At 37.6% G+C, this 17,827-nt stretch overlaps 1 pseudogene; it reads right to left on the bottom strand.

The window, feature by feature from the left end:
* LOC102980641 (protein downstream neighbor of Son-like) overlaps positions 1 to 17,827 on the bottom strand; it is a 36,299-nt pseudogene that overhangs the window by 4,785 nt on the left and 13,687 nt on the right.

Below are 17,827 nucleotides of genomic sequence, written 5' to 3'. Positions count from 1 at the left end.
TTGGAGATTAATCCTTTGTCAGTTGCTTCATTTGCAAATATTTTCTCCCATTCTAAGGGTTGTCTTTTGGTCTTGTTTATGGTTCCCTTTGCTGTGCAAAAGCTTTTAAGTTTCATTAGGTCCCTTTTGTTTTTATTTCCATTTCTCTAGGCGGTGGGTCAAAAGGATCTTGCTGTGATTTATGTCATAGAGTCTTCTGCCTAGGTTTTCCTCAAAGAGTTTGATAGTGTCTGGCCTTACATTTAGGTCTTTAACCCATTTTGAGTTTATTTTTGTGTATGGTGTTAGGGAGTGTTCTAATCTCATTCTTTTACACGTAGCTGTCCAGTTTTCCCAGCACAACTTATTGCAGAGGCTGTCTTTTCTCCACTGTATATTCTTTCCTTCTTTATCAAAGGTAAGGTGGCCATATGTGCATGGGTTTATCTCTGGGTGCTCTAACCTGTTGCATTGATCTATATTCCTGTTTTTGTATCAGTACCATACTGTCTTGATTACTGTACCTTTGCAGTACAGTCTGAAGTATGGGAGCCTGATTCCTCCAGCTCTGTTCTTCTTTCTCAAGATTGCTTTGGCTATTCGGGGTGTTTTGTGTTTCCATACAAATTGTGAAAAATTTTTTTCTAGTTCTGTGAAAAATGCCATTGGTAATTTGATAGGGATTGCATTGAATCTGTAGATTGCTTTGGGTAGTAGAGTCATTTTCACAATGTTGATTCTTCCTATCCAAGAACATGGTATATCTGTGTTTCCTTAATTTCTCTTTCAGATTATTCATCATCAGTGTATAGGAATGCAAGAGATTTCTGTACATTAATTTTGTATCCTGATACTTTACCAAATTCATTGATTACCTCTGGTAGATTTATGATAGGATCTTTAGGATTCTCTTATCTTTTTCCATCCCCTCACATACAGACTGAAAAGTCTGTATGTGTCCCTAGGTCTGAAGTGGGTCTCTTGTGGACAGCATATATACGGGTCTTGTTTTTGTATCCATTCAGCCAGTCTGTGTCTTTTGGTTGGAGCATTTAATCCATTTACATTTAAGGTAGTTATCAATATGTATGTCCCTATTACCATTTTCTTAATTGTTTTGTGTTTGTTATTGTAGGTCTTTTCCTTCTCTTGTGATTTCTGCCTAGAGAAGTTCCTTTAGCATTTGTTGTAAAGCTGGTTGGGTGGTGCTGACTTCTCTTAGCTCTTGCTTGTGTGTAAAAGTTTTAATTTCTCCGTTGCACCTGAATGAGATCCTTGCTGGTAGAGTAATCTTGGTTGTAGAATTTTCCCTTTCATCACTTTAAATATGTCCTGCCACTCCCTTCTGACTTACAGAGTTTTTGCTGAAAGATCTGCTGTTAACCTTATGGGGATTCCCTTGTATGTTATTTGTTGCTTTTCCCTTGCTTTTAATATTTTTTCTTTGCATTTAATTTTTGAGTTTGATTAATATGTGTCTTGGCATGTTTCTCCTTGGATTTATCCTGTCTGGGACTCCCTGCACTTCCTGGACTTGATTGATACTTCCTTTCCCATATTATGGAAGTTTTCAGCTCTGATCTCTTCAAATATTTTTTCAGTCCCTTTCTTTTTCTCTTCTTATTCTGGGACCCCTGTAATTTGAATGTGGTGCATTTCATATTGTCCCAGAGGTCTGTGCCACTGTCCTCCTTTCTTTTCATTCTTTTTTCTTTATTCTGTTCTCTGGTAGTTATTTCCCCTATTTTATCTTCCAGGTCACTTATCTGGTCTTCTCCTTCAGTTATTCTGCTATTGATTCCTTCTAGAGAATTTTAAATTTCATTTATTGTGTTGTTGTTCATTGTTTGTTTGCTCTTTAGTTCTTCTCTGTCCTTATTAAACGTTTCTTGTATTTTCTCCATTCTATTTCCAAGATTTTGGATCATCTTTCCTGTCATTACTCTGAATTCTTTTTCAGGTAGACTGCCTATTTCCTCTTCATTTGTTTGGTCTGGTGGGTTTTTTCCTTTCTCCTTCATCTGCTGTGTGTTTCTCTGTCTTCTCATTTTGCTTATCGTACTGTTTCAGGGGTCTCCTTTTCGCAGGCTGCAGGTTTGTAGTTCATGTTGTTTTTGGTGTGTGCCCTCAGTGGGTGAGGTTGGTTCAGTGGGTTGTGTAGGCTTCCTGGTAGAGGGGACTGTGCCTGTGTTCTCATGGATGAGTCTGGATCTTGTCTTTCTGTTGGGCAGGTCTGTGTCCAGTGGTGTGTTTTGGGGTGTCTGTGACCTTATTATGATTTTAGTCAGCCTCTCTGCTAATGGGTGGGGTTGTGTTCCTGTCTTGCTAGTTGTTTGGCATACGGTGTCCAGCACTGTAGCTTGTTGGTTGTTGAGTGGAGGTGGGTCTTGGCGTTGAGATGGAGATCTCTGGGAGGGCTTTCACTGTTTGATATTACGTGGACCCGGGAGGTCTCTGGTGGACCAATGTCCTGAACTCGGCTCTTCCTCCTCAGAGGCACAGGCCTGACACTCGGCCCGAGCACCAAGACCCTGTCAGCCACATGGCTCTGAAGTAAAGGGAGAGAAAAGAAAGAAAAATCAATAAATAAAATAAAGTTATTAGAGTAAAAAATTTTTAAAAAAATATTAAAAATTAAAAGAACTAAAAAGTAATTTAAAAAAAAGAAAGAAAGAAGAGAGCAACCAAACCAAAAAACAAATCCACCAATGACAGTAAGAGCTAAAAACTATACAAAGAAAAGAAAAAAAGGACAGAACCTAGAGCAAATGATAAAAAAAAAGGTATACAGACAAAATCACACAAAGAAGCACGCATATACACACTCACAAATAAGAGAAGATATGTATATAATCTATATAATAAAAAAAAAGGAGAGAGCAACCAAATCAATAAACCAATCTACCAATCATAATAAGCTCTAAATTCCAAACTAAGAAAAACATAAAACAAGAAACAAATTTGATGCAGAAAGCAAACCCGAAGTCTACAGCTGCTCTCAATGTCCACCGCCTCAATTTTGGGATGATTCGTTGTCTATTGAGGTATTCCAGAGATGCAGGGTACATCAAGTTGATTGTGGAGATTTAATCCACTGCTCCTGAGGCTGCTGGGAGAGATTTCCGTATCTCTTCTTTGTTCGCACAGGTCCTGGTGTTCAGCTTTGGATTTGGCCCGCCTCTGCATGTAGGTCACCTGAGGGCATCTGCTTTTCCCTCAGACAGTTTGGGGTTAATGTAGCAGCTGATTAGGCGGCTCTGGCTCACTCAGGCCAGAGGGAGGGAGGGGTATGGAATGTGGAGTGAACCTGCTCCAGCAGAGGTTAGCGTGAGGTTGCAACAGCCTGAGGCATGCCGTGTGTTCTCCCGTGGAAGTTTCCCTGGATCACGGGACCCCTGGCAGTGATGGGCTGCACAGGTTCCTGGGAGGGAAGGTGTGGATAGTGACCTGTGCTTGCACACAGGTTTCTTGGTGGCTGCAGCAGCAGCCTTAGCATTTCATGCCCGTCTCTGGTGCCCGCACTGACAGCCGTGGCTCGTGCCCATCTCTGGAGCTCATTTAGACAGTGCTCTGAATCCCCTCTCCTCACACACCCCAAAACAGTGGTGTCTTGCCTCTTAGGCAGTTCCAGAATTTTGTCCAGACTCCCTCCTGGCTAGCTGTCCTGCCCTAGCCCCCTTTAGGCTGTGTTCATGCAGCCAACCCCAGTCCTATCCCTGGGATCTGACCTCTGAAGCCCGAGCCTCAGCTCCCAGCCCCTGTCCACCCCGTCAGGTGAGCAGACAAGCCTCTCAGGCTGGTGAGTGCTGATCAGCACAGATCCTCTATGCGGGACCCTCTCTGCTTTGCCCTCTCCACCCCTGTTGCTGCGCTCTCCTCCATGACTCCGAAGCTTCCCCATGCCTATGCCCCTTCTCTGCCAGTGAAGGGGCTTCCTAGTGTGTGGAAACTTTTCCTCCTTCACAGCTCCCTCCCAGAGGTGCAGGTCCGTACCTGTTATTTTGTCTCTGTTTTTTCTTTTTCCTACCCAGGTACATGGGGAGTTTCTTGCCTTTTGGGAAATCTGAGGTCTTCTGCCAGTGTTCAGTAGGTGTTCTGTAGGAGTTGTTCCACATGTAGATGTATTTCTGATATATTTGTGGGGAGGAAGGTGATCTCCATGTCTTACTCCTCTGCCATCTTGAAGCACACCCACAAGAAAATCTTAAAATCATTAATACCAAATGCCACAGTACCAAAATCAGAAATGATTTCTATCAGTAAAATATTAGGAATATTTCAAATAAAGGAGGCCAGTATATTATAATTGGGTTTGAAATCTAGCATCACCACTGACTGTTTGTCCTTAAAATTAATTACAAATTCCATTCCTCATGTAAAACATTGCCTCTGAAGGATGTTCTGATAATTGTCATATAATAAACATAAAGTAATTAAAAGAGTACTTGGCATTTAGACAGTTTTTAATACTAATATTAATACTTGTTGGCTGCAAAATTAGACTGTCAGATATTTCTCCAGCAGGGATGGGTTTATTCAGGACCAGCAGAGATTTGCAATTTGGGGTCTGCCAACATGGAGAGCCACATGTAAGTCCTGGCTCATCAGGGATGGAGAGGTCTTTTATAGAGGGAGAAGGGAAAGTGGGAGGGCTATAGTAAACAAACATGGCTTTTGATTGGCTGAGTCCTTGCCAGGAAAGAAGAGGAGTCTCTCTTCTTCCTGTTGGCTTCTGCTATCACTGCAAGGTGTGACAGCTCCTCCCTCTGGTTTCCCACATGTATTTGAGGTTTCTGCTTATTAAATTTTACAAACCTATTACTTGTATTAGTAGAATATTTCTGTTACTTTTATTATTATCTTTCTTCCAATATCAAGATAGAGTATGATGTAATAGATCCACTGTTAAAAGGTTTATTTTATTTTTAATTCTGATTCTTCCAGCAGATATATTTCCCAAGAGCAATTCAATTGATTTTGCCTTAATATTTTTATTTTTTTAATTAATATTTATTTATTGCTGTGCTTCATGGCTTGCGGGATCTTAGTTCCCCTAACAGATACTGAACCTGGGCCCTCAGCATTGAAAGTGCAGAGTCCTAACCACTGAACCACCAGGGAATTCCCACTTTTTTAAATAAAATGATAATACAGCCTGAGAGAGTAATGAGGCCCTTTAGTCAGTTGAGAGAATTAAGGAGGAGCTAACTAATGAATGAAGGTACTAATTATTTATATGTATTAACAAAGTCATGGTAAGCACGTGTTGTCCTGATCTTACAAAATGAAGATTTTAGTTTCAGTCTTTTCCCCTCATAGTATGTTGTATTTAGAGCATTTTTATTTCACAGTTGTTTCCAAATATATGACAGAGGCCTGAATTACATCTTTTATATGTGATTTCCAGGTGTAAGTCTAAATACTTTCTGAAATGTAAGAGTGAGTGTGTGAGTGTGTCTGTGTGAATGCCCCAAATCAGTAATTCTATCACTATGGTCAATTATATCCAGAAGTTGCACTTAATTGTAGATGAAAATATTTAGGTTTTTAATTTAAAATCTATAGACAAAACAACTATCCAGTTCTTATTAGAGTCATGGACCTGATGATGTTTCTTTCAATATTGTGTTCTTCTGTTATTTGGTACATTAAGGTGGTCATTTGTGTGGTTAGAACAGTAGGAAAAAAATCAATTTTAATGGTTAAAATGTTTTTCAGACCACACGTATTATCAACTTCCATTTGCCACTACTGAAATTTAGATTAGGAGCAGCAATTAAATTTTCAAGTTGATTTTTGCAATCTAAGTTAAAATGATCCTTGGTAATATGTAAGTGGGAAACTAAACTTCACTTCTTATAAACTCTGTATCAGATGATGATTGCACAAGTCACCGATTTCCAAAAGCTGGTGTTGTTATATATTGTAGCCCTTTCCTTTCTTTATGTCCAATGTCAAAACTTTCCCAAATCACAGAATTCTTATAATTTTCCTTCATTATTGTCAATCACCCCTTCTACAACACCATTGCTGTACAGAGATTTGAATCCTCATTATTTCTTATCTGGATATCTCAGTATATTGCTGACTCTTTTCTCATTAGTCTTAGATCTTTCAATTTATCTCACTGACCAACTGTCAAAATTATCTTCATAAAATATATTGCTTTTTGATATTAAGTTATTTTTATAGCCATAGCCTCACATGCAAGGATTTACATGATTTCCCTTCTTAGCTATGTATTTCCAAAATATCCTTGCTTCATGATAATTGATATTTTTGTGGCCTCTGCCATAATTAACCATGGTCCTTTGATATCATGGACAATACCTGGAATGTCACTAACTTGTTACAAATAGGGTTATTTAAGAACTTGCACTAGAATCTTCAATATTCCTTATTATACGTTTGTAAGAGCTTTCTATTCAGAAGCAAGGGGAAATTCACATTCATACAGAATCTCTAAGAGTGAAAGAATCCATGCTGCCTGCTTCTAGCCATCTTTCTTAAGCCAACTTCTATCACCTGATACAAGTAGGTGCTGATTCTTAGGTCAAAAATCTTTTCCTATGACTCCTCCCAAAGTTTCCTTATGAGATTAGGGCCAAATCCAGCATAGACTTTTTTTTTTTTTTAAACATCTTTATTGGAGCATAATTGCTTTACAATGGTATGTTAGTTTCTACTGTATAACAGAGTGAATCAGCTATACGTAAACATAAATCCCCATATCTCCTCCCTCTTGCATCTCCCTCTCACCCTCCCTATCCCACCCCTCTAGGTGGACACAAAGCACCAGGATGATCTCCCTTTGCTATGTGGCTGCTTCCCACTAGCTATCCATTTTACATTTGGTAGTGTATATATGCCCATGCCACTCTCTCACTTCATCCCAGTTCACCCTTCCCCTTCCCCGTGTCCTCAAGTTCATTTGCTATGTCTGCGTTTTTATTCCTGTCTTGCCCCTACGTTCTTCAGAACCATTTTTTTTTCTTTTTTACATTCCATATGTATGTGTTAACAACGGTATTTGTTTTTCTCTTTCTGACTTACTTCACTCTGTATGACAGTCTCTAGGTCCATCCAACTCACTACAAATAACTCAATTTTTTTATGGCTGAGTAATATTCCATTGTATATATGTGCCATATCTTCTTTATCCATTCATCTGTCGATGGACACTTAGGTTGCTTCCATGTCCTGGCTATTGTAAATAGAGCTGCAGTGAACATTGTGGTACATGGCTTGGCTTGTCTGAAAAGATGAAAATTCACTGTAGAGATCCAGTCAGAAGTATGATTCATTCAAAACAAACATCAGTTAGAAGGTCATTGCGATGTTCTAGATAAGAGGTAATATGGTTAGGGTGCTAACAATGGGAAGGAAAAGTGTTTGGATAGAGGTTATAAATATTTTAAGTTTTAGCCCAAAGAAATTGGTTATGCTAGATATAGCATGTGAGCACAAGAAAAGAGTCAAGACTGACTCAAGATTTTTGGCCTAAACTACACATAAAATGAGGCAACACTGTGGGAACAACCTATTATTTGGAAAAAGTGAAAATCAAGAATTAAGTTTTGGTTATTTCAATTTGCAGCTGCTAATCAGGATTCCAAGAGCAGAATTTCAGATGATAGATATATGTGTCAACATGGGAGAAAAGTATGAAATTTTATATATATTTATATTTGGCTACTGAATTAAATCCCATATCTCTGTGTCTTACAATATTTTTTTTCTTAAATCACAGTTCAGTACATGTTGCATGACTCTAAGAAATGTCACTGTGTTCTTATCTCCTGTCATTCTGTTTTGCTGTCATTTAGACACATGACCTATGCAGCCTTCACAGAAGGAGAGACATAACAGAAGAGCATGTAGGGGTCTTTCTGCCCAGGACTGAAGGGTTCCAAATACAGCCATCCCTCAGTACCTGCAGCGGTACCTCTAGGACCTCCCCACATCTAAAATCCTCAGATATATAAGTCCCATTGTTAGCTCTCTGTACCTGTCATTCCACATTCACAGATTCAACCAACCTCGCATAGTGTAGTAATATATACATTTATTGAAAAAAATCAGCTTAAAAGTGGACCCACACAGTTCAAGCCCATGTTGTTCAAGGGTCAGCTCTACTTCTTCCCACACAATCCTGACCAGAATGCAGTCATCTAGCACTGAACTAATTGCACAGAAAAGCTGAGAAAGATTTTTATCCTATCTGTTCATGAATAGCAAGTAACCAAGAAATACTTGGCAGTCTCTGACACAGTGGTTATGAGGAATTAACGAAGGGTCTCTTTACAAGATTACACTTCATTGTAGTTTGATGGGTCTTATTTACTGTCTGGGAAGAGGTTTCTTTTAATACAGGTGAGCTTCTGGGCAGAGTTACGTTGTACCATAGAACACAATTAGACAGATATCTTGCCATAAGAGGACTTGGAAAAGTAATTTGGAAAATAAATCTTGTGCCACAATGCAGTGGTAATTGAACAGGAATATCTTGAACCACAAGGCAGCTTTGAATACAGGCATCTTGTTATAAATGGTTGTATTCCCTTAACTGGGAGAATCAGTTGTTTCAAATGTTGCTCACAGGATAAGTAAGATGACTTCTGAGATATGATGATTGGATTCACAATTTAGAGGTTAATAGCTGCTTGAGAGGAATGGTGGTGACAAAATCCTTTCTTGGATTCAAGAAAGAATGGAATATTATAGCTGTAAAAATGAGCACAGAAATGAGTCATAGTTGAATGAGATATAAGATCATTGGAAGGATTTGCTTTTTCTTCTTTTCATGTACTGGCTTGTACATTGACAGGACTAATTCAATAAAGCAGAAATAGTCAATCATGAAAAAGTACAAAGGAACAATTGCATATGTAATATGATCAAATAATCAAACATACCCTGTATCCTGTACACAAGAGCACCTCTCCTTACACAGGACAACAGATGGTTCATCATTCAATCAAGTGGGGAGGAAGACAGCTAAGAATTATTGTACTTTCATGTGTTTGAGTGTGACTACATTTTTATCCAAAAACCTCTGGAAGTGAAATACTACAGGGTTAGAGTACTGGAAAGCCATGAGTGCAGCCTGAAGTTTGGGACACTTGGATACTCTGGAAGGTGTTATTACTGGTAATAGTAAGATCTAGGATTTCAGCATGGCATAATGGTTGGGTAGACAAGAGGAAAATATATTCGGAGATAAATTCAAGGATTTGAGAATGCATAATCTCTGAAACTGTATCCTGTGTAGATTTCTTTGCTTCTATTTTGCTTAGAGTGAGTTTCCTCCCAGAAGATTCCCAAGCCCCTTATAAACATAAACCAGAGTGATCAACATGGACTCTTAAAGCATAAACATCACCCTAGATATTGCAAAATCTTGCTTAATGACTTTAAAGAAAATTATCCTGCCGTTCTATCTCACAATAAGATGGAAAATCAAAATTTAGCTAAATTAAAACTAAAATTCAGCTTAGGTGTGAGTACCTAATTCTTTTTGTCAATTTATCATTGGTAATTATATTAGAATTAAATGTAAAAATTAATTAGTTATTTTCATCCTCATGGCATGAACATCTATCAATCATAAAGGCAAAAAAGAGCAATAAAAATTTTCTAAGACAAAAGTTTTAAACTGAATAGGGTTAAAGAATAATGGCACATAAGTATGCTATGATAAAACAAAATTAAACATAAAGCAAAATTGTCTTTTGGGGGGAATATTAACTTGACCTCAAAACTCACATTTCATTAAATTACTAAACTCAATTTTTTTTCAGTCAATCTTGAAAATGCATCTATAGAGGTGTTTTAGTTTATAACAAACAAAAATTCAATGTCATATTTTAAACACATTTAATAAAGAAGTATACTTAAATTTTAAACAATATCAATTTATGAACTAATATGTGTAATTATTGAAACATTGCTCAGGAAATAATATTAAGACATGTGCAAATAAAAGTCCAAGTTTTGTATATAATTTAGTCTTTATAAAAACTGCACTTTAAAATATAACAGGAGAGTGAGGGAGTGAAAGGGGTTGAAAGAGAAAGAGCGGAAAAGAGAAATTAAAAGAAAAATATCCAAGAATATTTTTTTTTCAGTTCCAAGAGAAATGATGTTTCAGTCCAATATATTTAAAATTGAAGGGAAAAAAGCTCAAGTTCACTGCTTTCCTGCTACTCCTCTTCCCAGAGCTATGCCAAACGTCATTATTAAGGTGGCTATTTACATATAGTGCCGTAACATGGGGGAGCTTAAAGGTTAAAGTCAGTAGTAGAAAGAACTTCATTAAAAAGGCCACGTTTTAGAAATGGGAACGTCTTTTTACAAGTAATGTGAAATGGGGAATTAAGGCAATGACCTAAATAATTAAAGTAAAACAAACGCTCTGCATCTAAGAGAAAAATAGAACTTCAAAACTTAAATCATCACAAATTACTGTCTACATTCATCACATTAATGGGGTAATTGCTCAGCATGCACTTTAAAGAGGCTACATATCTTCAACTGAAGTCATTTCTATATGCAGACATTGATTTGCTGATTTGTGTTTTATTATTTCCAAGGTCTCAGTGATTGATTTCTTTTCATACAATGAGCTATTTTTTATATTAAGACAGGAAAAAATGTGTATAGTCTATACTAAGTAGTGCTTATTTTTATTTTTTGAAATCCGTACATTATAAGGGTCAAATATTAAACTTTATTGTGGCAAAGGTAGACTACATAATAAAATTTTATCTTTTCATGTTATCTAAAATATGCACATTTGAAGCACATGACCCTTACAATTCTGCATACTTATTATTTCCTGAAGTCTTTTAATTTATTTTTTAAATTAATTTCTTTGGAGTATAGTTGATTTACAATGTTGTGTTAGTTTCTGCCATACAGCAAAGTGAATCAGTTACACATACACATATATCCACTCTCTTTTAGATTCTTTTCCTGTATAGGTCATTACAAAGTATTGAGTAGAGTTCCCTGTGCTATGAGTAGGTTCTTATTAGTTATCATTTTTGTACATAGTAGTGTTTATATGTCAATCTCAATCTCCCAATTTATCCCTCCTCACCCTTTCCCCCTTGGTAACCATTAGTTTGTTTTCTACGTCTATGACTCTATTTCTGTTTCATAAGTAAGTTCATTTGTACCATTGTTTTTATCCATGTGTAAGCGATACATGACATTTGTCTTTCTCTGTCTGACTTACTTCACTCAGTATGAAAATCTCTAGGTCATCTATCCATGTTGCCGCAAATGGCATTAGTTCTTTTTTGTGGCTGAGTAATATTCCATTGTATATATATACCACGTTCTTCTTTATCCATTCATCTGTTGGTGGACATTTGGGTTGCTTCCAAGTCCTGGCTGTTTTAAATAGTGCAGGACATATAACCGGAGAAAACCATAATTCGAAAATATACAGGCACCTCAATGTTCACTGCAGCACTAAAGTCCTTTTAAAACCAGTGCAGTCAAAGCCCATTATCTCATGCATGTCACAACCATCAAAAGGGTCTGACAACTGATACGCACTGTAGCATGGAATTCATCCTGCTTCAATTGTATCTTGTCTCCCTCTTTCCACTTTCCCTTCATCTATTCCTCCCTCTCTTTATCTGTGGTTCTTTCTTTCTTTGCCATTTGAAACAATGGAAATTGTCTAGGCAGGAAACACAAGAGAAGGAAAAGACCTACAACAACAAACCCAAAACAATTAAGAAAATGGTAATACGAACATACATATCGATAACTACCTTAAGTGTAAATGGATTAAATGCTCCCACCAAAAGACATAGACTGGCTGAATGGATACAAACAGGAGACCCATATATTTGCTGTCTACAAGAGACCCACTTCAAAACTAGGGACATGTACAGACTGAAAGTGAGGGGATGGAAAAAGATATTCCATGCAAAAGGAAATCAAAAGACAGCTAGAGTAGCAATTCTCGTATCAGACAAAATAGACGTTAAAACAAAGACTATTACAAGAGAAAAAGAAGGACACTACATAATGATCAAGGGATCAATCCAAGAAGAATATATAACAATTGTAAATATTTATGCCCCCAACATAGGAGCACCTCAATGCATAACGCAAATGCTAACAGCCATAAAAGAGGAAATCAAAAGTAACACAATCATAGTAGGGGAATTTAACACCCCACTTTCACGAATGGACAGATCATACAAAATGAAAGTAAATAAGGAAACACAAGCTTTAAATGTTACATAAAACAAGATGGACTTAATTGATACTTATAGGACATTTCATCCAAAAACAACAGAATTTAACAAAATTGATAAACCAATAGCCAGACTCATCAACAAAAGAGGGAGAAGACTCAAATCAATAGAATTAGGAATGAAAAAGGAGAAGTAAGACATTTCATCCAAAAACAACAGAATATGCTTTCTTCTCAAGTGCTCATGGAAAATTCTCCAGGATCATATCTTGGGTCACTAAGTTAGCCTTGGTAAATTTAAGAAAATTGAAATCATATCAAATATCTTTTCTGACCACAATGCTATGAGACTGGATATCAATTACAGAAAAAAATCTGTAAAAACTACAAACACATGAAGGCTAAACAATACACTACTTAATAACCAAGAGGTAACTGAAGAAATCAAAGAGGAAATCAAAAAATACCTAGAAACAAATGACAATGAAAACACGATGACCCAAAACCTATGGGATGAAGCAAAAGCAGTTCTAAGAGGGAAGTTTATAGCAATACAATCCTACCTCAAGAAACAAGAAAAATCTCAAATAAACAACCTAAACTTACACCTGAAGCAATTAGAGAAAGAACAAAAAAACCTCTAAGTTATCAATAGAATTAGGAATGAAAAAGGAGAAGTAACAACTGCACTGCAGAAATACAAAGGATCATGAGAGATTACTACAAGCAACTATATGTCCATAAAATGGACACGCTCGAAGAAATGGACACATTCTTAGAAAACCACAACCTTCCGAGACTGAACCAGGAAGAAATAGAAAATATAGAGACCAATCACAAGCACTGAAATTGCTACTGAGATTAAAAATCTTCCAACAAAAGCCCAGGACCAGAATGCTTCACAGGTGAATTTCATCAAACATTTAGAGAAGAGCTAACACCTGTCCTTCTCAAACTCTTCCAAAATATAGCAGAGGGAGGAACACTTCCAAACTCATTCTACAAGGCCACAATCACCCTGATACCAAAACCAGACAAAGATGTCACAAAGAAAGAAAACTACAGGCCAATATCACTGATGAACATAGATGCAAAAATCCTCAACAAAATACTAGCAAACAGAATCCAGCAGCACATTAAAAGGATCATACACCATGATCAAGTGAGGTTTATCCCAGGAATGCAAGGATTCTTCAGTATAGAAAAATCAGTCAATGTGATAAACCATATTAACAAATTGAAGGAGAAAAACCATATGATCATCTCAATAGTTGCAGAAAAAGTTTTTGACAAAATTCAACATCCATTTTTGATAAAAACCCTCCAGAAAGTAGACATAGTGGGAACTTACCTCAACATAATAAAGGCCGTGTAGGACAAACCCACAGCCAACATCATTCTCAATGGTGAAAAACTGAAACCATTTCCTCTAAGATCAGGAACAAGACAAGGTTTTCTACTCTCACCACTACTATTCAACATAGTTTTGGAAGTTTTAGCCTCAGCAATCAGAAAAAAAAAGAAATAAAATGAATCCAATCAGAAAAGAAGAAGTAAAGCTTTCACTGTTTGCAGATGACATGATACTATATATAGAGAATCCTAAAGATGCTAGGATCAGAAAAGTACTTGAGCTAATCAATGAATTTAGTAAAGTGGAAGGATACAAAATTGATGCACAGAAGTCCCTTGCATTCCTATACATTAATGATGAAAATTCTCAAAGAGAAATTAAGGAAATACTCCCATTTACCATTGTAACAAAAAGAATAAAATACCTAGGAATAAACCTACCTAAGGAGACAAAAGACCTGTATGCAGAAAACTGTATGACACTAATGAAAGAAATTAAGGATGAAACAAACAGATGAAGAGATATACCATGTTCTTGGATTGGAAGAATCAACCTTGTGAAAATGACTATACTACCCCAAGCAATCTACAGATTCAGTACAATCCCTATCAAACTACCAATGGCATTTTTAACAGAACTAGAACAAAAAAATTCACAGTTTGAATGGAAACACAAAAGACCCCAAATAGCCAAAGCAATCTTGAGAAAGAAAAATGGAGCTGGAGGAATCATGCTCCCTGACATCAGACTATACTACAAAGCTACAGTAATCAACACAGTATGGTACTGGCACAAAAATGGAAATGTTATTCAATGGAACAGTTTAGAAAGCCCAGAGATAAACCCACACACATATGGTCACTTTATCTTTGATAAAGGAGGGAAGAATATACAATGGAGAAAAGACAGCCTCTTCAATAAGTGGTGCTGGGAAAACCACACAGCTACACGTGAAAGAATGAAATTAGAACACTCCCCAGTGCCATACAAAAAATAAACTGAAAATTGATTGAAAACCTAAATGTAAGACCAGACACTATCAAACTCTTAGAGGAAAAGATAGGCAGAACACTCTATGACATAAATCACAGCAAGATCCTTTTTGACCCACCTCCTAGATAAATGGAAATAAAAACAAAAATAAATAAATGGGACCTAATGAAACTTAAAAGCTTTTGCACAGCAAAGGAAACCATAATTCCAGCAAACACATGAAAGGATGCTCAACATCACTAATCATTAGAGAAGTGCAAATCAAAACTACAATGAGGTATCACCTCACACCAGTCAGAATGGCCATCATCACAATACCTACAAACAGTAAATGTTGGAGAGGGTGTTGAGAAAAGGGAACCCTCTTGCACTGTTGGTGGGAATGGAAATTGATACAGCCACCATGGAGAACTGTATAAAGCTAAAAATAGAACTACCATACAACCCAGAAATCCCACTACTGGGCTTATACCCTGAGAAAAACATAATTCAAAAAGAGTCATGTACCACAGGGTTCATTGGAGCTCTATTTACCATAGCCAGGACATGGAAACAACCTAATTGTCCATCGACAACTGAATGGATAAAGAAGATGTGGCACATATATATAATGGAATATTACTCAGCCATAAAAAGAAACGAAATTGAGTTATTTGTAGTGAGGTGGATGGACCTAGAGTCTGTCATACAGAGTGAAGTAAGTCAGAAGGAGAAAAACAAATACCATTTGCTAACACATATATGGAATCTAAAAGAAACAAAATGCTTCTGAAGAATCTAGGGGCAGGACAGGAATAAGGATGCAGACGTAGAGAATGAACTTGAGTACATGGGGACGGGGAAGTGTAAGTTGGGACAAAGTGAGAGAGTGGCATGGACATATATACACTATCAAATGTAAAATCGAAAGCTAGTATTAAGCAGCTGCATGAGACCGGGACAGCAGCTTGGTGCTTTGTGACCACCTAGAGGGGTGGGATAGGCAGGGTGGGAGGGAGACATAAGAGGGAGGATATATGGGGATATATGTATATGTATAGATGATTCACTTTTTTATAAAGCAGAAACTAACACACCATTTTAAAGCAATTATACTCCAATAAAGATGTTAAAAATATTAAAAGAAACAACAAAAAACCGAAGTGAAAGCTGGAGGTAAACGAAAGTATTAAGGGAGAACCAAGGTTATCTGGATAGAGAGGTTCAAGGAACACGTCAGAGGAATAGGAGCAAAAACGATTTCAGTTGTGAAAACCATATTCCACATTCTATATACTACAAAGGTTGGGCAAAATCCAACTAATAATAAATCTAAAGAAATGACATGTGGTTATTCGTATTCCAAGAATGGCATAAATTATACATAGACAAATGTAGAGGAGGAAAAAAGTAGATGGCAAGCCAACTAGAGAGGAACTAGAACTTAATATCTGGAATGAAGAGCTCAGTGGGGTATCACTGAGAATGCAAAAATAACTCGGGTCCCATAGCCAGAGCAGCCTGGAAAGAGCAAATTTTTTTTGGCTCCACCCTCCCCCATTTCTTGTTGGATACTTGAGCATTGCCTCAAATACCTCCACAGTGGTTCTGAGGATGTGTCCTTCTGACGAGTCCATAAATGAGTCATACCTATTTCCTCCTGCTCAAGCAGCAGTGGGATGTCTGCTGTGACTGGGCCTCAAAGCTCCTCAAGCAAGGTGTCCCTCACAGGCTGCCCCAGCTCATCATCAAGCCCATGATTTGTGCCATCACTCAGATCAAGTGTGAACAGTGCCCTACAGCTCCTTGTGCCACATGTGATATACGGGCTGCAACACAATCCTGACTTCTGCTTGCAGCATCTTAGTGCCCCTGGTTCCACTTTTGACTTGTTCTTATTGCACTGCTCCTCTTGAGACTAAGGCAGAAGTCACAAGGCTTGGGCTACAGTACAGCCCGAGTGATGGACAACACACTGCAGCCAGATTCACCCCTTGGACAGTACTCTCAAACCTCTCCCTCTCCTCTGTTGGTGTAAATTCCACCTGGGAGGACCTCTGCAGAGACCCTCCTGGTATGTCTCTGAATAGTAATGACTTCTGGATTTTGACTTCTCTGTTTGCCAGCACCAGATTTTACATGAATTTTCTTAGTTAATCAACAATCCTTTGGGATGGAAATCATCCCCCACATTACGCTTGAGGAAAATTGAAGCTCAGAGAATTAAATGCCTCACCCAACACTCGTCAGCCAGTATATTGGAGTCAAGATTTATGCTCGAGTATTCTGCTCTCCAAGAATAAAACTCTTCAAAGGCAGACAAAATTCATTCCAGGGGTAATGCAGCTTAGACAGGGGTTCCCATATACTTGGGGCAAGATGCAGGGCTGTCTCGTGCCTAGGTTTAAAGCCACTGTATTCCTTTAAACTGAATATCCAAGGAGGGGGACATGATAAAATAATTTCTTCTGCCTCAGAGCTTACGGCATCCCTTAACAACTATTGATTCCTACAAACTAGTCTCAATCATGTTAGACAGGAGCGGTAAAACGGCTTCAGGTTAACAAAAATTTTGTATGGAGTAAAAAGAAATGGTGTTTTTCAAGTCTGAAAAATCCCAAAGATCTGCATTAACACGTATGCATACCTGCAATATGTACTTTAACAGAGTAATAGTGTACAATCATATCAGAAATGTTTCTGTAAATATTTCGGTTTTACAAGATAATTAGTGACAAAGAACACAGCCATAGGAAATTAGGTGTCATTGTTTGACACTGCCGTATGGAGTGGAAACGTTGTAAATTTTAATTTCAAGACCCAAATGATTCTAAGTAAGACAGCAGAGAACATTCATTCTACCTGATGTTCAGAAGCAACTAGACAAGTGTAGGAGTGTATCTGAGTTTGTAAGAAACTGAAAATGACAATCAAAGCATGTTCAGATGGTTGTCTTATATGTATAGGGGGAAGAAAGCTGGCTATGCAGATTCTAGGTATAAACTGGCAGGGCTGGACATAGGGAAATAATAAATCTATCGTGAAAAAAAAAAGATGCAAAATATGCCTCACAAATTTTTGTATTGCTATTTAATTGTTCTTTCACACATGTAAAGCAAATGGGAATCCTGACTCTTGTGACATGGCTGACATAGTTCTGACATCCTATGTTTTGTTTCATCTACTAAAATGATGCCCAGGCCCACTCCCAGAAATTCTGATTCAGTTTGTTTGGAGTGAGACTTACACATCGGGGGTGGGGGTGGGGGGTTGTGTGTGTGTGTGGTGATAAATGGTATAGGTAT

The sequence above is a fragment of the Physeter macrocephalus genome, chromosome 1 (assembly GCF_002837175.3).
Source record: "Physeter macrocephalus isolate SW-GA chromosome 1, ASM283717v5, whole genome shotgun sequence".
In the NCBI taxonomy this organism is placed as follows: domain Eukaryota; kingdom Metazoa; phylum Chordata; class Mammalia; order Artiodactyla; family Physeteridae; genus Physeter; species Physeter macrocephalus.
The sequence above is the reverse complement of the archived record's forward strand: the minus strand, read 5'-3'. Positions and strand labels throughout refer to the sequence as shown.